Raw genomic sequence first — 6,933 nt, 5'->3', positions numbered from 1 at the left:
GTTTTAGGTGACAAGCCAAATTTCTTCAGTCTCCTGAGGTGGGTCTGTCTGTGTGGGTGGACCATTTCAGTTTGTCCGTGATGTGTACGCCGAGGAACTTACAACTTTCCACCTTCTCCACTGCTGTCCCATCGATGTGGACAGGGGGGTGCTCCCTCTGATGTTTCCTGAAGTCCACAATCATTTCCTTTGTTTTGTTGACGTAGTGTGAGAGATTGTTTTCCTGACACCACACTCTGAGTGCCCTCACCTCCTCCCTGTAGGCTGTCTCGTTGTTGTTGGTAATCAAGCCTACTACTGTTGTGTCATCTGCAAACTTGATGATTGAGTTGGAGACGTGCATGGCCACGCAGTCATGGGTGAACAGGGAGTACAGGAGAGGGCTGAGAACGCACCCTTGTGGGGCACCAGTGTTGAGGATCAGCGAAGTGGAGATGTTGTTTTCAACCTTCACCACCTGGGGGCGGCCCGTCAGGAAATCCAGGACCCAATTGCACAGGGCGGGGTTGAGACCCAGGGCCTCAAGCTTAATGATGAGCTTGGAGGGTACTATGGTGTTGAATGCTGAGCTATAGTCAATGAACAGCATTCTTACATAGGTATTCCTCTTGTCCAGATGGGATAGGGCAGTGTGCAATGTGATGGCAATTGCATCGTCTGTGGATCTATTGGGGCGGTAAGCAAATTGAAGTGGGTCTAGGGTGACAAGTAAGGTGGAGGTGATGTGATCCTTGACTAGTCTCTCAAAGCACTTCATGATGACAGAAGTCATTTAGTTCAGTTACCTTTGCCTTCTTGGGTACAGGAACAATGGTGGCTATCTTGAAGCATGTGGGGACAGCAGACTGTGATAGGGAGAGATTGAATATGTCCATAAACACACCAGCCAGCTGGTCTGCGCATGCTCTGAGGATGCGGCTAGGGATGCCGTCTGGGCCGGCAGCCTTGCGAGGGTTAACATGTTTAAGTATCTTACTCACGTCGGCCATGGAGAAAGAGAGCCCACTGTCCTTGGTAGTGGGTCGTGTTGGTGGCATTGTATTACCCTCAAACTGGGCAAATAAGTTGTTTAGTTTGTCTGGAAGCAAGACATTGTTGTCCGTGATGTGGCTGATTTTACTTTTGTAGTCCGTGTTTGTCTGTTGACCCTGCCACATACGTATCGTGTCTGAGCCGTTGAATTGCGACTCCATTCTGTCTCTATAGTGGCATTTCACTTGTTTGATTGCCTTGCGGAGGGAATAACTACACTGTTTGTATTCGGCCATATTCCCAGTCACCTTTCCGTGGTTAAATGCGGTGGTTCACACTTTCAGTTTTGCGCGAATGCCGCCATCTATCCACGGTTTCTGGTTAGGGTAGGTTTTAATAGTCACAGTGGGTACAACATCTCCAATACACTTCCTTATAAACTCACTCACCGAATCACCGCATGCATCGCGGAAGTTAGAGCAGCAGTAATCCAGTGTATTACCAGCACGAGTGCTACATTCAGTAGGCTGATAGAATTTAAGTAGCCTTGTTCTCAAATTTGCATTGTTAAAATCCCCAGCTACAATAAATGCAGCCTCAGGATATATGGTTTCCAGTTTGCATAAAGTCCAGTGAAGTTCCTTGAGGGCCGTTATACACGGCTGTGACTATAACCGAGGAGAATTCCCTTGGGAGATAATATGGTTGGCATTTGATTGTGAGGAATTCTAGGTCAGGTGAACAAAAGGACTTGAGTTCCTGTATGTTGTTACAATTACACCATGAGACGTTAATCATGAAACATACACCCCCGCCCTTCTTCTTCCCGGACAGATGTTTATTTCTGTCGGCACAACGCATAAAGAATCCAAGTGGCTGTACCGACTCCGACTGTACCGACTCCGACAGGATTGAGAGCCATGTTTCCGTGAAACAGAGTATGTTACAATCCCTGATGTCTCTCTGGAAGACAACCCTTGCCCTAATATCATCTACCTTGTTATCTAGACACTGGACATTAGCGAGTAATATACTCGGAAGCGGTAGGTGGTGTGTGCGCCTCTGAAGTCTGACCAGTTGACCGCTCAGTCTACCTCTTCAGTAATGTAACATAATGTGGGAAAAGGGAAGGGGTCTGAATACTTTCTCAATGCACTGTATGTGCACCATGTCATTGATCTCTGTCTCTCTCTGCTGTGTGTGCATCTTGCTAGCTATCACGCAAATGGCGAGGGGCTAACGCTCATTGGCTGAAACTCAAATTGCTAGAGGGCTGGGGGAAAATGTAGGGAAAATGACGCCACACAGCTTCAACCTAGGGATTTTTTAAATAATTATTGTAACTACTTTGAGGGAAAATGTACTTTCTACGATTATAATATGTTGTTGTCTCACCTAACTATCATAAGATGAATGCACTAATTGTCACTCTGGATAAGAGCATCTGCTAAACGGCTCAAATGTAAATGTAAAATGTACCTGCACACTTGGTATACACTCTTGATGGCCACAACTGGGGTCCATCAAATTCTGACACTAGTGTAGCAAAGTCAGGGGGTAGACCAGGGCTTGAACACACAACTTTGACAGTCAACCCAACACCTTAGCTGTTATGCCAAGGGACCCAAATCTCTTGACAAGAAGACTAGGTGTTGGGATTAAGGTCACTACAATAAAGTAGTACGGTGAAACCATTGACATAAGTGAAGGCCTATGTGTAATGGCTTTCGTCGGTAGAAGGAGAGGAGGACCAAAGCGCAGCATGGTGCGTATCCATAATTTATTAGAATACTTCTCAATATGAACAAAAACAATAAACAGACGAAAAACCAACGAAGCTACAGTCCCGAACTAGTGAACACAGAAAAAACCAGGAACACACGTACAGGAACAATCACCCACAAACCAACAGTGAAAACAGGCTACCTTAATATGGTTCCCAATCAGAGACAATGCAAAACACCTGCCTCTGATTGAGAACCATATCAGGCCAAATGACAAACCTCAACATAGAACACATAACATAGACTGCCCACCCCAACTCACGCCCTGACCATACTAACTAAAGACAAAAACAAAGGAAAATAAAGGTCAGAACGTGACACTATGTGTCATAGTTATTCAGTAGATGCTAAGTAGATTCCTTGGGATGTCCCTACCCTAAACCCTAACCCTAACCTTAACCCCTACCAATACCTTCATCTTTTTAAATGTCAACTTCAATGTGGTGACGTCAGATTTGGACTTCCCAAGGATCCCACCTTAGCATTTTCGTTAGGGGATTCACTGGGTAAATACTTGCCAAGTTTTTCTAGTGCAGATCAATGCTGTATATAGATTGCTGATGCTATGTACTAGCCAATGAGAGGCTCTGAAGCCACAATCCAACATATTGTTACTTTTCGAAAGGAATGAATGTAATTGTACAGTATTTCAATAAATGTTTCATGGACAAAATTACATACATTTAAGAATTGATTTGTTGTAGTAAGGACAGTAATATTAGTACTGCCTAAAAAAATGATTTAAGAAAATATTTTTTACATTTCCTTTTATTTATATTTTTAAAGTATGCATTAAGGCAGGTATACCCAAACTGACGACAATGCCGTCGGGGGTACGCCAAATAAAAACGTGATTCACATTTTCAAACAGTACATTTATATTTTTCAACGGGGATATACATTTGGGTGAGGTTGTTTCTTGCCTGAGTATCCTCGTTTCACAGCCAAAATTAAAATTAAATCATCTATTATTCAGCGAAATAACAACACAATGTCAAATACAGGTAGCCTAGTCAAATAATTAACATCCGATCACATTAACCGTTACTCTCTCGCGGGAAACCTTTACTCTTGCGCAGACATTTAGAAACGAAACATGACAATTTGAAAAATAAGCCATGGGAGTTTTTTGAGCGAGAATAAAGATGACTTTCAAGTAGTAAGACATGTATAAAAGCAACATATACCATAAATAAGAAGGGGCTAGAAGTGTCTTATATGGTGAGCTACTGAGTGGCTAAGTCAGGCAAGCCCCATACTATTGTGGAGGACTTAATTCTTCCTGCTGTCGCGGATATGGCTGGGACAATGCTGAGGGAAAAAGCCAAAACAACTATACAGACAATGCCTTCATCAAGCAATACTGTTTCATGACGCATCAGTGACATGGCAGGAGATGTTTTGAAACAATTACTGCTTCGCATACAAGCCAGTGAATTATATGCGTTACAGCTGGATGAGTCAACAGACGTGGTGGGCCTGGCACAGCTCCTGGTATATGTCCGTTACGTTTATGGGGGGTCAATTAAGGAAGACATCCTCTTCTGAAAACCACTGGAAACCAGTACAACATGAGAGGATATTTTTAAAGTACGGGACAGCTTTGTGACATCAAATGGACTTTGGTGGTCAAGATGTGTTGGTATCTGTACTGATGGCCATGACAGGGAGACATAGTGGAGTGGTAACGCGGATGCAAGCAGTTGCTCCCGATGCCACTAACCTTGGTGAGTTATTCACAATTTTTGATGAACAAATAATGTTTTATATGTAAGATGGCTAAATAAAGAGCAAAATTATTGATTATTATTATTATGTTATTATTTGTGCCCTGGTCCTATAAGAGCTCTTTGTCACTTCCCACGAGCCGGGTTGTGACAAAAACTCACACTCATTCTTATGTTTAATAAATGTATTGTATAGTGTGAGTGTGAGACTTACAATAATGGCAAAAAAACAACATTTGAGAGTGGATTGACCATGGTGCTAGAGGGTGTACGCAGCTGGAGGTTGAATGTGTGAAGGGGTACGGGACTATGAAAAGTTTGGGAACCACTGCATTAAGGTGTCTGTAATACTGTAGAATATACTAGGCAAAACGGATGTAGACATTAAAGGGGCAATCTGAAGTTGCTACATCTGTATTAATTAATTATATTAGGTAGCCTAGCTTAAGAGTGTTGGGCCAGTAACCGTAAGGTCTCTGGTTCGAATCCGTGAACCATTTAGTTGAAAAATCTATCGATATGTCCTTGAGCAAGGCACTTAACCCTAATTGCTCCTTTAAATCACTCTGAATAAGTGTCTGCTAAATGACTAAAATGAAAATGTAAAAAATGATATGTATCCATTGATTCTTGAAGAATATAACTTCTAAATGTCTCATGAGCTAACTTCAAATGTCATACCCCATCAGAACCAAAAATATAAGCTTGTTTTACTGCAATATATGTAAGCAAAGTAAATGTAAGCAAGCACTGTATAGCCTCAAAACACCCCAATGAGCAAAATTACGTCTTTACCAGACATTTAATAAATTAAGTTTGTTTTTGGTTCTTTATCAAAGTTTAAAAAAAGTTTTTTCTGTACCTTGAAAATACGTAATTTACGGACATTGAAAAGACGTCTTTTACAGACGTTGACAATACATATTTTACGGACATTTAAAATACATATTTTATGGACGTTGATATAAATATTTTTTGGGTCATTCTTTCTTTGGCCAAATTTCAACGGTATGTACATTCACGTATATTGACATGTCAGTGAATAAAGCATTATCACTGTCACGCCCTGACCTTAGTATTCTTTGTTTTCTTTATTATTTTGGTTAGGTCAGGGTGTGACATGGGTGATTATATGTTTTTGTCCTGTCTAGGGTTTTTGTATGTTTATGGGGTTTGTTACCAGTCTAGGTTTTTTTTGTATGTCTATGGTTGCCTAGATTGGTTCTCAATTAGAGGCAGCTGTTTATTGTTGTCTCTGATTGGGAACCATATTTAGGCAGCCATATTCCTTGAGTATTTCGTGGGTGATTATCTATGTCTATGTTTAGTTGCTTGTGTCAGCACTATGATTATATAGCTTCACGTTTGTTTTGTTGTTTTTGTATAGTTCATTCCGTGTTCTTTCTTTATTAAAAGAAGATGCATTCAAATTACGCTGCGCTTTGGTCTCATCGCTATAACGAACGTGACAATCACATCCCATTTTTTAAAATTCTAATTAAAATAAGAAAATGGAGCAAACTGAACATTGTATTATGGAATATTCCTCCCATCTGTCACATGCACTTATGTGAGCTTTTTCAAAAGGTACTATTATTCGGTTCCAAAATCCAGGTCGGGACTGGATGTCATGTTGGGACTGGGACTGGAGACCAGGAGTTGGTGCTGGGGAGTAGGTACCGAGAAACAGGAACCGGGACCCAGGAACCGGGAACTGGGGCTGCTGCAGGTGCTGGGTCAGAATCTGGGACTGTAGAGGGGAGGAAGGACAACACATTTCTTAGACACATTTCCACGTAATGAAAACAGATTATTGTTTTAGATTAAATTACCTTTTTACTTAAATCACTGGTTTTACCCAAACTATAGAAATGAGTAATACTTGGAATAATTGGAAATTGTAAAAAACGTCTCTTATTCAATTATTCTTACCTCTGTCCCAGATGTCCCACTATGCCCCTTACAGCCTGTTTGAGTTCAGCGAGTACCACTTATTTTCTTCTTCTTTATTATATATTTGTCCACAGGAAGCTTATCTCTAACCCAAACACCAGATGGCTGCTTCTAATATAATGTCCTAAGGCTCAATCCCTCTGTTTGTCATGTGACCTTGTATTGAAACATTTTCTTCTTCAAATTACTAAAATATTGCATGATTAGAGTGCTATCTGAAAGCCACTAATATTACCATTCACTCTTTCCAGTAGAAAAAAACATTCTCACTACTGCTAATACACACATTATTAAAAATATTTATAATCATGCAATCACAAGTGAAATATACCAAAACACAGCTTAGCTTGTTGTTAATCCACCTATCGTGTCAGATTTTGAAAATATGCTTTGCAGCGAAAGCAATCCAAGCTTTTGTGAGTGTATCAATCAATGCTAGAACAGCTAGCCCCAAATTAGCATGGTCACGAAAGTCAGAAAAGCAATAAAATGAATCG

This window comes from Salvelinus namaycush, chromosome 14 (genome assembly GCF_016432855.1).
Source record: "Salvelinus namaycush isolate Seneca chromosome 14, SaNama_1.0, whole genome shotgun sequence".
Lineage (NCBI taxonomy): Eukaryota > Metazoa > Chordata > Actinopteri > Salmoniformes > Salmonidae > Salvelinus > Salvelinus namaycush.
This window is presented reverse-complemented; position numbering follows the sequence as displayed.